Consider the following 19,081-nt stretch of genomic DNA (forward strand, 5'->3'; position numbering starts at 1 on the left):
TTCTGATTCCTCTTCTGCTGTAGAGATTGATTATTCCTCCTTAAGCTAAAATTCTATCTTCTAAAGTTCCTTTGGTTAGACTTCATGTTCAATAACATATTTCACCTCTCTGAACAGCACATTTCAGATGTACACAACCTTCTTTGTTACTGGGTTCCAAAGCTTATAACCCTTTAAACCATCCTTATACCCAATAAAGATGCACTTTTCAGATTTACTATCCAACTTGGTTCTTTTCTCCTTTGGAACTTGTACATATGCATCACATCCAAATACCTTCAAATGTGAAAGAGAGGGTTTCCTACCAGTCCATACCTCTTGTGGAGTCTTATCCTCCAATGTTGATGAAGGTGATCTATTGACTAGGTAACATGTTGTCTCCACCACCTCTGCCCATAATTCCTATCCTAACTCAGCACCACTGAGCATGCTTCTTTCCCTTTCCATCAATGTCTTGTTCATTCTTTTTGCAACTCCATTTTTGTCAGGTGTTTATGGATTAGTCTTCTGATGTGCTATACCAAACTTCTTACATAATTCTTCAAATTCCTTGCTGCAAAACTCTGTACTGTTATCTGACCTTAGCACCTTTATCTTCATCTCTGTCTGGTTTTCCACCAAAGCCTTAAATTCTTTAAACCTGTCAAAGACTTCAGATTTCTTCTTAAGGAAATATATCCATGTATTCCTTGAGAACTCATCTATAAATGATACATAGTACACAAGCTTACCCAGTGATGGAACCTTCACAGGTCCAAACACATCACTATGCACAAGCTCTAATATTTGTTTCGCCCTCTTACCGCGAGAGGGAAAATCACCCGTTTTTGCTTCCCATATACACAACTTTCACAGAAATCAAAATCCAGAGAGCTATTACTCACACCTTATACCATACCTTTACCATGAAGTATTCGAAGGCCCTTCTCTCCAATATGTCCAAGCCTTTGATGCCACAACATGGTCTTCTCTCCAGAGACCACTAGATTTTCTACTCCACTTTCAGGAACCACAAAACTGTTTCACCCATCAACAACAGTGCTACCTTGCAGCTTGTACAAAGTTCCAATCCAAAATGCCTACATCAACACCAGTGCTCCCCAAACCATCTTGCTAGTATCCTTCTCGAACACTATTTTTACACCTGCATCATCCAGCTTGCTTACGGAAATAAGATTTCTGGCCAATGCAGGAATATGCAGAACACCCGGAAGTGTTCTAACCCTTCCACCTTGCAACTTCAAGTTTACTTTTCCGCAACCAACAATTCTAGCCTTCCTGTCATCCCCTAAGAAGACATCACCACCATCATATTTATCATACTTACAGAACCACTCTCTATGGGGAGTGAAGTGAAAGGATGCACCTGAGTCAATCAACCATGCCTTATGATCTACATGTGTACTTGAATAAGCCAAGTACACATCGACACCTTCATCTGAGGTTTTTTTTGCCTCTGCAGAAGGAGCATCATCAGATCCCTTTCCTTCATCTAGAGCTTTAGATTTACAGTCCCTTTTGTAGTGCCCTTACTTTCTACATTTCTAGCACACCACCTTTATAGGTTTTCCTAGAGATATAGATCTCCCTCTAGATTTAGATCTCCCACTCAATGACTTAGTTTTGTTTCTGTTCTGGAACCATCCTCGTATAGACAAGGCATCACCATTCTGGCTCTCCATATTTTTTCATCTCATCTCCTCCGTCAACAAGGATGAGACTATTTCATCAAACTGCAAGGAAGTTGCATTGCTACCTATTGCAATAACTATACTATCCCATGAATCTGGATCTTTCATCCTCAGGTTATACAACTTTTTTCGTAGGAACAGTTTATTCACTGAAGACTTAGATTGGTACAATGTCCCTAACTTGTCCCACAAAGCCTTAGTGGTACCTTCCCCTGATACATTCAACAATACTGAATCTGAGACACAAAATTGCATTGTGTTCTTGGCCTTCCGATCCAACTTCTTCCATTCTTCATCGGGCACTCCCATTGTTTTAGTACCTAGATATACCATGATCCATTGATCTTTATCCACCAACAGATCTTCCATCTTGAGTTTCCACAACTCAAAACTCTTACCATTCTCGATCTCTATCTTTCCACTACTTGTTATATTCTTTCACCAGCAAAAGCGATCCTGCAGATGTCCCACTAAATAGGGTCTACCACAGGCCCAAACGAAACCCATCAATAACAAATGCGTCCCCTTGAAGCCAAAATAGCTATGATACCAAATGTAGGTTTTAACCCCGTACAGAAAATTACCTGCATGGAAATTCTAAAACATAGAAAGTAAACAATGCGAGAGCATAACACATAAAACACATATACACAAAGATTTTCCCCTAGATTCCAAAACCAGGACTACTAGCTTGATTTTTCATTATGTTCCTTTCAATGTTACAATACATATTTATACATGCCGAAGCATCCAATACCATGGACTGAAAACCATCGTGTCCAAAACCATGGAATAAAAACCATCTTGTCCAAAACCATGTGCAAAAACCATGTACAAAACCATAGGGAGGTCCACCCAACCTAATATAACACAACCTAACAATTTATTTTCTTTCTGATTCACTCTCAAAATAAGGGGAAGATCGTGGCCACATCCATGGGCCATGGAAAAGGGTTCCTCCATGTAGTAGAAACAGGTGGATAAGGTCATGGAAGAATACAGGGACATCTTCTCCTCACCCATAGGGGTACCCTTGCACTGCTAGGTCAAGGATTCTATCGATCTGACTCCCAGAGAACCTCTACCCAATGGGTCAATTTATTGTTTCTCCATTGTAGAAAATGAAGAGATCAAGTAGTAGATCCTAAAGTTATTACAAAAAGGGCACGCAAAACCAAGCACCTCACCTTGTGGGAGCCCGATTATAGTTGTATAGAAGAAGGATGGGACCTTGACGCTTTGCATTGATTATTCAGCACTAACAAAATCATTGTCAGGAATAGGTATCCAATCCCATATATTGATGACCTTTTGGACCAGCTCAAGGGAGCCAAGTATTTCGTCAAGATCGATTTGAAGTCTTGCTATCACTAGGTACCATTAAAGCGCACATATGTATGTAATACCACCATCAAATCCAAGGAAGGAGTTTTTGAATGGTTGGTCATGCTTTTCAAGTTGACAAATATCCATGCAAAATTTATGAGGCTAATAGATGACATCTTGCGACTCTTCACCAATGCATTCATGGTTTTTTATCTAGATGACATCCTCATCTTCAACAAGCATTGAGAAGAGAACTTTAAATACATTAGGAAGGTCCTTCAGATCTTGTAGCAACAAAAACTATGTCCCAACTTGGAGAAATGTTGTTTAGGCATGAGCCAAGTCCAACATTTGGGTTACATCATAAATAAGCAAGGGTTGCATGTTGTGGAAAAAAACTAGTTCGGGTGATGGTATCCTTCTAAACTGTGTTACAATGAGGCTCAAAGTCCTTTTTATCATTAAGAGGCAATGGTAAACCCTAAATATTGAAAAACTAACCCTACGCGACGAAGTGCTAAAAGCTTGTGGGCCCCGTTAAGGTCGGTTGGAATGTCAACTTCTCGGGGTTGTAACTTTGGCATACAATATTTGTTTGACTATCATACTACCTATTTTTGAATATCTCCAAGAGGTGGCCAAGAAAATACTACTATATTGATTTCACAATTTTTTGGACTCTTTGTTTTCCCAAAAAATGCCTTTTAGGCCCTCAAAACAGCTCTGGAACTTTAAGACCTGAAAAACGGCCAAAAATATGAACTTGCATGTTAGGTGCCTATACTACTTGTTTAAACCCTTATTGTTATTAGTACAACCCCCTCATTATATTTTTGTACCCATGTAGTCTCCATATTGTTATTATTGTGCCCCATAGAAGCCCACTATTGTTATTATTGTGTCCTTACATTATTATTGTTATGTCACCTCTGATTATATTATGTCCCCTTAGAGTCCTATATATAGAAAGGAGGTATTTTCATTTGTATCATCCAAGAATTGTTCATTTGTGTAATGTAAAGGAGGCTTCCCCCTCGAAGAAGTTGATTTCTAAGGTGTTCATCTATCTTTTCTATCTTTTTGTGAGCTGGTTTAATAACATTTTGTTGGCTTAGTGGGGCCTGACCCAGGTTCAGAAGTGATTTAGCCAAGTAAATCTCGGTACTATTGGCCCTTTCAGTAACAGTCCGCGGAGCGCGGATTGAGGTCTTACCCGAAGTAGTATGGGAGGGTGCTAGAACCAGGTTTCTACACCCTAGAGATGTCTGATATGAGGTGATTGGTACGCGGTCCAACCTTTGTACTCACTACACTACGCGCACCTGTGGGCACCCTGTGCCCTACCATACTGTCTTCATGCAGTTCTAGCTACAGCGCGACTCGTGTTATTCACCCAAGTCTTCCTTAATTATTCTATGTTAGTTGATTACTTAGATTATTTCCATATATAAGCATTCATACAAGTATCTATCAATTGTGCGTACTAAATAAACAGATTAAAAGTAATGCATAACATTAAAATACAGATTCAAGAATAGGTGCACAGAGTAAACTTCTCTTTATTGACTTCCAATCCCAATTACAGACCTGACTCCACCCTGCGCACTGAACTGCGGACTTTACTAGGCCTCTGCACACTCAGCTTCAAAGCCTCTTCCTACTACTACGACCCAGTACATTTCAGATTCAACTCTAACCTCAAACCATGCCTTCACTATTCTATCTATTCTTCCTTAGCTCTCTTTATACTTAGAGCCTCGCTCAATTTATACAATCCCATTGTCTGTGGACCATGGGTAGGCCAACACAACTTTACATTAAATTACAATATTCTAGGGCGAAGAGCCCTATGACTCATCCTAGACTTTGTGCTCCGCGCCCGCAATTCACAGAGTCTTACAATATAATTGACCAAAACTTGGGCTTTCAACCCCAAAACATGCTGTGGGGGATCCCATGCCCAACAGGCCCCAACACAATCATCATGACTCATCCCAAGTCACTCTGCTAGTGCGGCAATCTTGGCACGGAGCCCTTGCAACTGTCTTTGTGCTGCGCGAAGGACTGTAGCGCATTGTTCTGTCATCTATTAGATCTATTGTATGCACTCTCTTGTTTCTTCCACATCATCCGTGTCTAAATCTTGTCCTTTCTTTGGTACGGTTTCTGGTGCTTGTGTTTATAGTCCCACGCCCTTATCTGGCTCCTCGGATCGCGAAGACTATGCTTCAGTTGGTTAGTAAGATAGCTGGCCCACGCATGTAGGGCTTCAGGTGACTGCCGTTTACTTTTCCAGGGAAGGGTTCTCCATTAAGTTTGACTAGCTAGACCGTGCCTCCATCTATGACCTCTTTTACTACATATGGTCCCAACGAGTGCATTCTGAATTTTCCGGGAAATTTTTCGAACTTGCTGTCATATAGTAGCACTAAATCGTTTACATTGAAGGTGCGCAACTTGATATGGCGGTCATTCCAGGCTTTTTCACGCTGCTTTTGTACCTGCTTGTGAAATCTAGCCAGAAAGGGTTCTTCCTCGAGTTCTTCTAATTGTGCTAGCCTTTCTTCTAGAGCTTCGCATCTGTCATGCCTATGAGTGCTGCTATTCACAGACTAGGTACGATGTATTCCATTGGCATGACTACTTTCGTACCATATACCAACCAGAATGGTGTCTGTCTCGTCAAATTCTTGAACGTTGTCCCGTACGCCCATAACACAACGGGTATGCGCAGGTCCTAGTCATCCCATTGTGCATTACATACTTTGGTCAGCGCAGTCTCTAGTATTTTATTGAATGCTTCTACTATTCCATTAGCCTATGGGTGGTATGGTGTACTTTTCTGGTGATAAACCTGGAACTCTTCTATGAGCGCACTGATGGTTTCATTCAAGAAATGTGTTCCGTGATTGCTCATTAAGACTTTTGGGTAGCCAAATCGCATCAACACGTTTTTGAAAAAAAACTTTGTAGTCATGGTAGCCGTGCAGTCCTTGACCGATTGTGCTTCTACCCATCGTGTCAGGTACTCCATCGCAGTGATGATGTAGTGTGCACCCGTCTTTCCTTAAGGTTTGATTGGGCCCACAAAGTCGATTGCCAATTTCTCAAATGGCTGCAGTGTCATTTGGGGATTTAGTGGCATCTCATCCATTTGTGATGGTTTTCCCATCCTTTGACATATATCGTAGGCCTTACAATGCGCTTTCGAATCTTGGTGTAGGGTCGGCCACCATAACCCTGCGCGAAGAATCTTTTGTGCAATTGCGCATCTTGGATAGTGTCCTCCTACAGCACCCCCATGTGCTTCCACGAGGATCTAGCCTCGTTCAAATTCAGGTACGTATGTTCACAATATCTCGTCGTTGCCTGTCTTGTAGAGGTTCCCCATGATGACAAAAAAGTCCACTGCGCCCACCACCAATTCCTTCTTCTGCTGGATTGAGTACTCCTTCACCGCAGTCCCTGTTGTTAGAAAATGGATTATATCTTCGAAGTTTCCATCCACGACGCGTATTGCATAGAGTTGTGAATCAGGTAGTCCCTCCTCCAAATTTGTTGGTTCCTCGCCCGTCTCAATTCGTGACAAGTGGCCTGGTCCTACGTTTAAGCATCCCGGCTTAAGTATGACCTTAAAATCATATTCTTGAAACAATAAAATCCATCTGCATATGCACCCCCCCCAACACATGCTTGTTCACCAAGTATTTCAACATAGAATGGTCGGTATACATCTTGAAATGTCCACCAAGTAAATAGTGTCGGTATTTCTAGAGCACGTACAACATTTCCAACCCCTCGCGTTTGGTGGTAGAGTAGTTCTTCTCTGCTTTGGACAATCTTTGACTCGTAAACACGATCGGGTGATCCACACCCTCCTGTGTGAGTACAACTCCCAACACGATACGTGACGCATCAACATGTACATGAAATTCCATGTCTCAATTCTGGAAGACCAAAATTGGCGCGAAGGCCAGTTGCCCCTTTAGGACATTCAAACTCTTCATGAAATCATCATTCCAACAATATGTCACATCATTTTTCACTAGCTTTTCCATCGGTGCAGTTATTTGGGCATAACTCTTGATAAACTTCTTATAGTAGCCAGTGTGGCCCAAAGTAGCGCGTAATTGTTTGACACTACGCTATGCTTCTAGATTCAAAATAACAGCAATCTTCACTGGGTCCACCATTAGGCCTTGTTTGCAAACCACATGGCGTAGCAGGTTTCCAAAGGGAACGAGGAAGGTGCACTTTTTAAGTTTCAACACAATCTGGTGTCGGCGACAAGTATCCAGCATCAAACATAAGCTCGCTACATGGTGTTTAACTAATCCAAAGACAGTCTAATCGTCTAGATAGACCTCCAAGAACTTGTGGATGTATTCTTTCAATGCCACCACCACTATGCACGAAAATATTGCTGGCGCATTCTTCAGTCCAAAGGGCATAACGGTGCACTAAAAGCAGCCCCATTCTGTTGCGAAGGTTTTTTTTCTCCTATCTTCTGGTGCGATCTTGATCTGATGGTACCCTTAGAAGCCATCGGTGAATGGGTATGCTTCTTGACCACCCACATTCTCCAATACTTCATCTATGAATGGTGTTGGGAATGGATCGTGAACACAGGCGTCGTTAAGCTTCTCTAGGTCCACGCATATTCTTATTTCACCTTTCTATTTTTTCTCTTGCACTACCATAAGACTCACTCAATCAGATTCTTCCACTGGTTCAATAATTCTGGCTCCGAGCATTTTTTCTAATTGGTTGCGAACCTTTTATTTATACTTTGGGTTCAAGTGGTAAGGCCACTGCTTAACTAGCTTTGCGTCTGATTTCAGAGTGATCTTCATCATCCCTAAGTTGCCAATGATCCCTTTTAAGTCCATGATTTTGGTTGGGAACAAGTCTCGGTATTCGCGGAGTAACGCAGTGACGTTATCTACTTTAGCATTGTCCCAATAGTCCCCAAGCGTCACATACTTCGGCTCCGCTTCTGTGCCAATGTTTACCTGCTTTGCTTTTAGCGGCACGATGATGTTGGGATCCTCAATTGATGGTCCTCGAACCTTGTGATAACCTTTGGTTTCTGGAATATTAACATTTTGGGGGTTGTCATCATCTTCCTCCACTTGTACGTTATAACATTATAGGGTGCTGCTTAACTGGGTTGCCCATATTGGTTGAAACATTTCCAGTGGCTCCTGTGGTGTCTTGAAGATGGAGACGTTTAGTACTTGCAGCACATCATCAACAGTATCCAACCACTGGTCTTCAAATGTGAATGTTAACAAAAATTCCTCATGCAAGACATCCCATTCGCCCATACCATGTTGGAGTTCTGTGTCAGTATACTAGTTCATGGGTATGATGTCCAGGGTATGGTAGAATAAGTGTACCCATTCAAGCTGTGGTTCTTCCCCGTAGACCTTGGTCCATTTCATGAGTTGCATGCGTGGGTCATCTCATCCATCGTATTTGTCTTCCAATCATAGTTGCGGTTTCCCAATTTATAGGTGCATCATCCTTCGGCATCCGCGCCAGTGCTCAAAATTTCCTTGATGTGTACCCCACCACTGTTCAAGTGCCACTTCAATGCATTGAACCACTGCTGTTCTGGTACTGTGCTTTCAAATTTGCTCAAGAATTCATCCATTGCTGTCAATCCATCATTTGTCGGCAACTCTCTTGCCTCTGTTGTCATGCAACGCAGTGATCTAACCATCATGTTACAATTTAGTGTCGTCACTTCATGCAACTGATTCTTCCATCGCTCTACTTCTTTGTCTGAATCCGAAGTGCAGGAGCTTTCACACTCCCACGAGATCCTCCCATCTACAGTCGGATTTACCCAATCCCAGTCACACACAGTTATCTTGTAAATATAATCAGGATCATCATCGCTATCATCATTGTGCACTGGTTCAGTGTAGTGCGCTCCTTCGGCTGGGTCCAGTGGAACTACTATGCGTAATGACTTTTTCTCGAAGATCATTTTGCACTTCTTCAGGTTGATGACTCCGTTCATAGTGGTGGCCCAGTCTATTCCTAACAGCATGGGATAGGGATTGCTGTCATCAACAATCTCTATTACTTCAAAATCCACCTGCGCGCTCGCGACTTCAATATCAACAATTACCCCTTGCAACCTCCCCATGGGAAAAATCTTCTGTTGGTTCGCCATTCATAATCGAATAGGGGACCATTGTAATGTGGGCCTTCCCATGTGTTCCCATGTTTGCTTCGGAAATACATTCGCATCCAAACCCAGATCTAGGATTACCTGATCCATTTCATACTCACCAATCTGTGCAATCAACCTCATTTCCCTTCTAGTGCGCAATGCATGCTTCCCCAATTCCCAGACTACGCATGATTCCCCTGACCCTATGCACCTGCTGATCAGTTCCTGTAGTCCTTTAACTGCTTTGCTGTCGCGCAATAGTTTCATGCATGTCTCTAGAAAGGTAGTGAGCATTGAAGGATACATTCCTGGCTCTGGTTGATCCTTATTACTTGAAGTGGAGGCCTCTGTGAAGCTCTTCTTAGCTTCCATGAATGTCTCCTTTGCGTGTTCTAAGTCATACTCAGGTTCCTTTGCAGGAGCCTTGTGAACCCACATACATTCCTCTGGCTGCTTCCCTGTATCCTCTGCCATGGACGTACCACTTCTGAGCATCATGTTTACTTTCGGGTCCTGTTCGTGTGGCTCAGACCTCATCATTTATATATTTCTAGAGTTGGGGGAGGCTGGAATACCCCTTTTTCATGAATCCTTGTGATAAACATAGGACAATCTATTGTTTCATGATCAAACTGAGCATAATACGAACATGATATCCTCGTCAGGTTGGTACAATCATGGGCATAGTGCCCTGGTCCTCCGTAATTGTAACAGATTAATTGTCTGCGGCCCCTTCCTGGTCCCATTCCACGTCTTCCTCGACCTCGCCCCTGAAATCCAGCGTGCGCCATCCCCACATCTGGGTCGAGTGCTTGAGTTTTGGTCTGCATCCTACAGGCAGGGGTCCAATCCATCATTAGCTCATAACTGCGGCAAGTACACTCATCATGGCCTACTGACCTATAGAAATTACAAAATAATTTATGGGGTGTTGGTGTATACTTCTGCAGCAAATGAAAATTATTTGTCGTGTGTTTCCCTCCTATCTGACAAATCATGCACCATAAAGCGGGTGTCGCCCTCGACCCTGTCTGTGCCTCTAGTCTTAACGGCATTGGCCCTCCTTCTGCCAATTAGTTCGTGAACATTGGACAATGATCCTTTTCATGGCCCTAGCCTTTGCATTTTATGCACCATACTTCCTCGTGCGCTTTTGTCTGCGGTGCCCTATCTTGCTTCAAAATTTGCATTTCCAAACACAAGTTCTATAGTTGCATGTGGATTTGTTCAACTCCCAACCCAGGGTCTTGTATCAGGGTCTCATGTAATCTCATTACCATTTCCAATGCTTTGGCCTGGGTGGAAAGTTTCTATTGTGACAGTGCCATCCTCAAGTGTTGCTACAAACCATGTGTGATGTTGTCCATCTATCAATGTCATATTAGCCTTGCGGATCATACTCTTCAACCATTGATCCAGATCCTAAGGAGTCTCACCCGGGACCATCGCGATTTCTTTAAACCCGATGATTGATTGTGTTTCTGACTTTGGCCTGCTAAATTCACTGTTCAACACGTTCTGGATCTCTGCTATCCCTGCGTTTGGGTGGTTGTTATAGTGCTTGATATACCATGTTAATGTGCGATCCTACAACACACTTACCAATGTTTCCTTCTTAATATTGTCATCTGTGACACCTTGTGCTTCCTATACTTCTCTCACCATGAACCAGAATTGGTCCGGATCTTCATTCTGTACCCCTCTAAATACTAGTAGTTTGATCGCGCTCGCCATACTTCACTATGGAGGCGGTGGAGGTGGGGTGGGTGGAGATGGAGGTGAGGGCGGTGAAGCGGGTGGCGGTGTGGGTGGAGGTGGTAACCGCAGAATGCACTACCTTATCAAACTGACTGCGCTTCTCGGAGAGACCTTACCGAACTCTTCCTCACTCTCTTGTGACGGTGAAATTAAGGGACTATTTTCTAATTCTTTGCTACTTTTGTATATCTTTCCGCTCTGCGTAGTCACAAAAATTGTGTTCACATGACCCTATTTTCACACAATACCATCTAAATCCAAGTATTCAAAGATTTAATATACTTACCTCGCGGTCCTTTGAGAAAGCATCGTTCTGCCTTGCTGTAGCTCATAGTCATGTCTACCGCAAACTCAGTGATAAAGGCCCCTATTATCCGATCGAGCCAATGGTCCATAGCTTGCGCGATCTTATCTTCTGATGCTTCTAGTCTGAACACTAATTCCAGAGTGCACACTATTGGTTGGTCGAGCCTACACCTTTCCTGGATCTTGGATAACTTCGTGATCCACTCATACAGCGCAGAAGGAAAGGATGCAAATAAAATCTTGCGGATTTCTGTATACACGTAGCGCTCCAACCAATTTTCCTTAGACACTTGCGGGGTTCTATTTTCCTGTGTCATGAACTCATGAATCTTCTTGTCCAACCACTCTTCAATTTCCTTCTTTGTTGGGTTCCAGTGGTACGACACCAAACATCCCTTATGTAGATTCCAGTCCCGGCAATGGAACCATTTGCTGGCTTAGTGGGGCTTGACCGAGGTTTAGAAGTGATTTAGCCAAGAAAATCTCAGTACTACTGGCCCTTTTGACAACAGTCCACAGAGCGCGAATTGAGGTCTCACCCGAAGTAGTATGGGAGGGTACTAGAACCACGTTTCCACACCCTGGGGATGTTTGATATGAGGTGATCGGTACGCGGTCCAACCTTCATACATATTGTGTTACGTGCACCTGCGAGCACCCCACGCCCTGCAATACTGTCTTTGCACAGTTCTAGCCGCAGCGCGACCCGTGTTATTTAACCAAGTCTTCCTTAATTAGGCTTTGTTAGCTGATTACTTAGATTATTTTCATATATAAGCATTCATACAAGTATCTATCAATTGCATGCAATAAATAAATAGATTAAAAGTAATGCATAACATCAAAATACGGATTCAAGAACAAGTGCACAGAGTAAACTTCTCTTTATTAACTTCCAATCCCAATTACAGACCTGACTTTTCCCTGCACACTCAGCTACAGACTCTACTAGGCCTCTACGCACTCAGCTGCAGAGGCTCTTCCTACTACTACGACCCATTACACTTCAGATTCAACTCTAACCTCGAACCATGCCGTCGCTATTCTATATATTCTTCCTTAGCTCTATTTACACTTAGAGCCTCGCTCTATTTATACAATTCCATGGTCCGCAGACCATGGGTAGGCCAACACAACTTTACATTAAATTACAATATTCTAGGGAGGACAGTCCTATGACTCATCCTAGACTTCACGCTCTGCCCCCACAATTCATGTAGTCTTACAATATAATTGACCAAAACTTGGGCTTTGAGCCCCAAAACATGCTACGAGGGATCCCATGCCCAACACATTTGGTATCAAAACTTTGGATTCTAGGGTTTTGCTGCTCCAAATAGGTCATCGTGGCACTGTCTCTATAATTCTTTTCTGCAACGTTTCAAAAGCTAAAACAAAAACCCATTTGATACTAAATTGTGTGGAACCTTAGGTGATCTTGTATTACTATATTTTCGGAGATCTTATATGAGGAAGTTAAGGTTTTTGCAAGCTCTAGAATTCCATCTCAAACAGGTCATCATGGAATTTTCGCTATAATTGTTTTTCTACGAAGTTTTAGACATAGAAATTAAAACACATTTGAGCCGAAGAGATGGTGATGCTTGATTGTGAATTTCATATCTTGTTCCACTATCTTTTTAGAGATATAGTCCAAGACATTTAGGGTTTCTACATGCTCCCGAATTACATCCCAAATAGGTGACCTTTGGAAACTCGTCATAATGTTCTCTCTGGGCATTAGATTGAAATTTCATAAAAAGGGACAGATAGCAAATGGAATGTAGTTTGTTGGGTATCATTTTCAAAACCTAAGGTCGAAACAATGACACGTGGCACTCCGTACAAGTTCACTCTACGAAACCATTCTATAATTAGGTCATTGCAGGAGATTGGGATAACCCTTTCTTCGGGAGTCCAATTATGATTAGACTTGTGGGATAGATGGAGGACCTAGAGCACTTTAGCAGGCTAAAATTTTAGAACTTAAAGATCCAAAATTACAGAGTTATATTCATTTCAATATTGAGCTCATAAAATCAAGAAAAAACGATATGAGGAAGTTTGATGGCAAGGATCCGGTAAATTGGATACTACAGATGGAGCAATATTTTGATCTACATGAGGTGAAACTGTTACAGAAGTTACATATTGCATCTTTATATTTAGAACCGAATCAATTTTTATGGTATAAAGGGCTTTGTTTTTGTAAATTACTTGTCACTTGGTAAATTTTCACGGAAGAAATGATAGCACATTATGAGGATACAAAGAGTAACACCTTCTTTAACCAATTGATAAATCTCGATCAAAATGGTTCAATGGTAGAGCACATTGAGGACTTCCAAAAATTGAATATAAGGGTAAATGATATTCCATAGAAGAAAAGGGTTGATGTCTTCATAGGGACTTTAAAGGATAACATTCAACATGAGGTCCATCTTTGGGAACCTGATTCATAGGAGAAGGCATTTAGGTTGGCAAGGAAAAAAGAAAGTGGAATTATGGAAGCAAGGAATCCTACCACTCACAACTATAAATATGGAAGTGTTTTTTCTCCTAGCCTTCCACAACCTACAAGGTTTACATGACAACAATTGGAAGAAAAAAGAGAAAAAGGGCCTTGTTACAGCTGTGATAGAAAATACAGTAAAGATCATAAGTGTGCTTAGAAGAAATTATTTTACATAGATTATGAAGAGGTGGAAGAAAAGGATCAATAAACGTCAAAATAAGATGATATACACCAGGAACTAACTCCAGAGAAAGAAGAAATTAATCTAACCATGTCTTGTAAAGCATTGGAAATAATTACCACTCCTCAAACTCTCAATATAGAAGGACATATCAAGAAGTGAAAGATCACATCGAGCATCAAGAAATGAATCCGAAAATATCTTGTAATGCATTGGCCGAAATTACCACTCCTCAAACTATCAGGATAGAAGGACATGTCAAGAAGAAAAAGGTAATAGTGTTGATTGATTCGAGTAGTAACCATAATTTTATTCATTGTAAGATAGCCAAGGAATTGAATTGCTTCCTATATCCAGCACCAGAGTGTCAACTGATGGTTGTAAGTGGAGGAACCATAAATTTCTCTAGAAAGTTCCATAATATCAAGCTATCCATGGGAGAATATGTATTGAATAGCCCAATGATTTCCATTCTAATGGGTGGTGTTGATGTTGTACTAGGAGTCCAATGGCTACAATCTTTGGGTAGAATAGATTTAATTTTCAAGAAATTTTCATGAAATTTTCTTTGGAAGGAAAGGAAGTTGAATTAAGGGGTATCACAAGGAAACCAGGAAAGATAATCAGCTCTAACGGGATGACAAAGATTCTAAAGAAATAACAAAGAGGCGTAATTGCACAATTATTTTTGCTAGAGGTTCCCACATCAAAATCTTCTATTTCTCCAGATCTCCAAAAAGTATTGGACAATCATTCCAAGGTATTTGATACTCCCAAAGGCCTCCCACCTATTTATGATCATGATCATACTATTCATTTGATTCTAGGAAGTGTTCCTCCAAACATCAGGCCTTATAGATATCCATATGCCCAAAGGAGTGAAATTGAATGTATGGCTGTCGAAATTCTAGAAATTCAATAAATGATGCAAGGGATGAATGGAAGTGTTATGGCCTAAATCTACCTCAGGCTGAGAAAGGCAGGTCTAGTCTAACATCAAACCCAGTAGATAGCCCTACCAGGTCAAGAGAGGGCTCTCTCATTTTCAATATCAGGAAAATATGATCAATAAAGCTTGAGATGACTAATGTGAAAACTAATTTTAGGCTAGGTATATGCTCAGAGGAGTTTGATTGAATTCAATGTTGGTTTGCTGGCTCAAATGTGAAAGGCAGATTTGGGTCTGGGGAATGGACTCAGTCTTGCAGAGGTTTCTGTGGAGAGAGGTAGGAAAATGGTTTAGTACTTTGAAATAAGTGAGATGGAGAGTCTTATGACTGGTGAGGATTTGGAGAGGGAATGAGAGTCTCAGGAATCCTCTTCAAATAGTTGAAAACATAAATAACTAAACAAACCCTATGTAGAGCACTGCAACATTAATGAATTCTACCTTTATCCTTGATTCATTTAGTTAAGATGAACAGAGAGAGATGATGGCATAAATAAAAAAATGTAAACTTGAATTACAGAAGGAAAAACAATACCAAATCAACTTGCCACAAGAATCCCACAAAACGCTGCAAACCCTGGTCTATTCTTTTGCCAAACTGCAGAGATGAATGTACAATAATGCTCAAAGAATTCGCAAGAGTCCAACCTTCTACCAAAGTCCAACCCCTACACTATAAAATTAATAAAATATATACATTTTTCTCATCCTTGTACTAAGGGAATTGAGCTCAACCATTTTCTTCAAAATAGAATCAGTTACATTAAACTTGGACCACATTTATGAAAATAGGTGTTGAATATGAACTCGTATCTCCTAAACCATAGTACCTATTACAAAACGGAAAGAGGTTTTTGTAGATAAGGTAATTTGGTAGAAAAACCTGTCTCCAATTTTGGAAATTCATTTCCATTTTCTCGTAATTGGTGCCACACAATCATCTCTAAAACAGAAAATCATTAAAAATTTAAATCTGTGAAAATGAGATGTAAATATCTAGTCACATATCCCAATTCTCAAATGTGAATAAACAGAAAGAAATTTTTGTTATATGGATCATTATTAACAAAAGCCTCCTTGGGTTTTGCAAAATTACTTTCCATCTGTTGTAAAATGGCACCGCACTAAAATGACTAAAACAGTAAAAAATATGAAAAATTTGTTTTGTTTTAATGTAGGCTCCAAATATCATTGTATATCTCCCACATAGTAGCACCTGTGCATAAATTGAAGGAGGGTTTTGTTATTTAATATGTGATGAACAAAAACCTCTTTCACTTTTGAAAAATTCCTTACCATTATTTTAGAAACTGATTTTGTACTAAACTTGTCATTGTGTGCAACAACTGACCTCAAAACATGCATAACCAAGAATCACTCATTCATTTCAATCATATCTTCTAATCCGGGAGCCTTGTTATGAGAGTGTGATATATCATTGGAAAGATTTTTCCGAGATTCTTCTGATGGACACACTTGTGACATGTTTTGTGTTGAACAGCATGTGCAAAACATCTAACAAAACCAGACATAGTAAGAGCTCATGTTGATCCATGGCGACAGGCTGCGAAGACTGGAACTAATAGGAAGAATGACGAAGTAGGGTGGGAACTCATTCAAAAGTTGCAAAGGATCTAAATTCAAACAGTATTGCGATAATATGACAAGGAAGGAAAAACCATATTGGAACCTGAAGCAGTCACAGAATTGAGAAATTCATAGCTACAAAATAGATCAATTTTAGAGTATCTCGTCGAGTGGAAGAACTTACCCACTGAAGATTCCACATGGGAGGAGAATAATTTTATACAGAAGCATCCAGAACTACTCAAGCATTGAGGAAAACACTTTTTGAAGGAAAGGGGCATGTTAGGTCCCTATACTACTAGTTTAACCCCTTATTGTTATTAGTACAACCCCATTATTATATTGTTATGCCCATGTAGTCCCTATATTGTTATTATTGTGCCCCATAGAAGCCCACTATTGTTATTATTGTGCCCTTGCATTATTATTGTTATTTCAGCTCTAATTATATTATGTCCCCTTAGACTCCTATATATAGAAAGGAGGTCTTTTCATTTGTATCATCCAAGAATTGTTCATTTGTGTAAAGTAAAGGAGGTTCCCCCCTCGAAGAGGATGATTTATAAGGCTTTTATCTATATTTTCTATCTTTTTGTGAGTTGGTTTCATAACATTGCATTACAATTAAGGAAACTGAAAGAAACAATGGTGGGGGTCCAAGTGGAATATGAGGGTGGAAACCAATATACCCCTGGATCAGTCCATGTTAACCACATATCTATGAAATATTAAGAGGAATCAAATATCCTCGAGGGTTAACATTTTTTCAAGTTTTACACTCTAAAGAGGGTTTGTACATCATGATATTTCATCCCTTTAGATTGTTCATAAATTAAAAATTAACATAGATCTATATTAGTTTATTATTGTTACATATAATGTTTTTATTTTTTAATCATGAAAATAAATATATTTTATTTTTCCTAACTTATTTTAAAGTTTAAAGAATATATAATTAAGATGATTATAGGCATATGTCCTTTATATGGATAATATTAACATTTCTCTATTGTTTATAAAAGTTTTTAGAAAACAATTTCACATTCATTTGAATAGGGGTAGTCTAAATAATAGAATAAATGACTAGCAATACCATTTTTAGTAAGATTGTGATATTTTATGGTTTAAAATGAAATTTTGAATGCATATATGGATTCAACACTCTAATAAAACTCTTAAAACACTTCATATTCATAGATTAAACAAATTAAACGTATAACTAAAGTGTTACAAAAAAGCCATTTTATCTCCTAACTAAACTATACACAAATAAATATATTAATAGTATTTTAATAGGAAACTAAATTATTGTTATTTGTACCCTAGATGTATGATTTATTTAGAGAAGCAACCAATATTTTGAGCTATTCAATCTCAACTATTTAGCTCTTGAAAATATCTAATTGTCCCCCTACTTAAAATGCTTGCAAGTTCATGTCAATGCTTCTTTTATAAATCTTAAATATTTTGGAATTGTTTAATAGTAGTTCATCATGTCAAAGTTGATCCACATTATTTTTAAGTAATTATTTCCCAACATAAAATGCTTGCAAATTGATGCGAATGTTTCTTTTAAAAATATTAAATCTTTTAGAGTTGCTTAACAATAGTGTCAGGCGAGGCAGTAACTCCATTAGGCAGAAAAATGATTCGTGTATTCATTCAATCAGGTAGGTCTGTTATATACATGAGGTAGAGACTGTTCAGTTCATCTCCCGATGACTGTTCACATTTCTCATTTATTTATTTACATATATTTACCCAATCACAAGGATTAGGTTTCAACATTCCCCCCTTAATCTGAAGGGATGTTGGTGAATCCAAGCATTGTTCTGAATCGTTCAAGCTTTTCTCTTCCAAGCGCTTTGGTGAAGATGTCTGCAATTTGCTTATTTGTGGAACAATGACGGAGATGGATTGTTTTGGACTCAACATGATGTCGAATCAGATGATATTTAGTATTGATGTGCTTTGTTCGATCATGGAACTTTGGGTTCTTGGCCAACTTTATTGCAGAGGTGTTGTCAATCATGAGTGGAGTTGATTGTACTTGTTTTACCTGTAAATCTTCAAGAATTTTCCTGAGCCACACAATTTCTTTTGTTGCTTCAACTGCTGCCACGTATTCTGCTTCTGTTGTGGAATCTGCTGGAACTGATTGTTTGTGTGATCTTCAGGAGACAGCTCCTAATCCAAGACTCATAGCATATCCTGAAGTAGATACCCTAGTTTCTTTGTCTCCATCGAAGTCTAAATCAGAGTATCAGATCAAGGTAAAGTCATCCACCTGTGTGTACTTGATTCCAAAGTCTTGAGTTCCCTTCAAGTACTTTAGAACTCTTTTTGTAGCAGACCAATGTCCCTCACAAAGCTTTTACATAAACCTGGAGAGGATTCCAATAGAAAATGAAATGTCTGGTCTAGTATTAGTTAGGTAGTTGAGACTTCCTACAAGCTGTCTATACTTTGTTGCATCCTCAAATTCCTTTCCTTCAATAGATGTGAGATTTAAGTTTTGTTCCATTAGAGTAGTAAGAGGATTGCACTCTGTCATGCCAAACCTATTCAACAAATCTCCAATGTA

The sequence above is a fragment of the Pinus tabuliformis genome, chromosome 5_1 (genome assembly GCF_031772625.1).
Source record: "Pinus tabuliformis cultivar Carrire ecotype Pingquan chromosome 5_1, CPIR1, whole genome shotgun sequence".
NCBI classification, from domain to species: Eukaryota; Viridiplantae; Streptophyta; class Pinopsida; order Pinales; family Pinaceae; genus Pinus; species Pinus tabuliformis.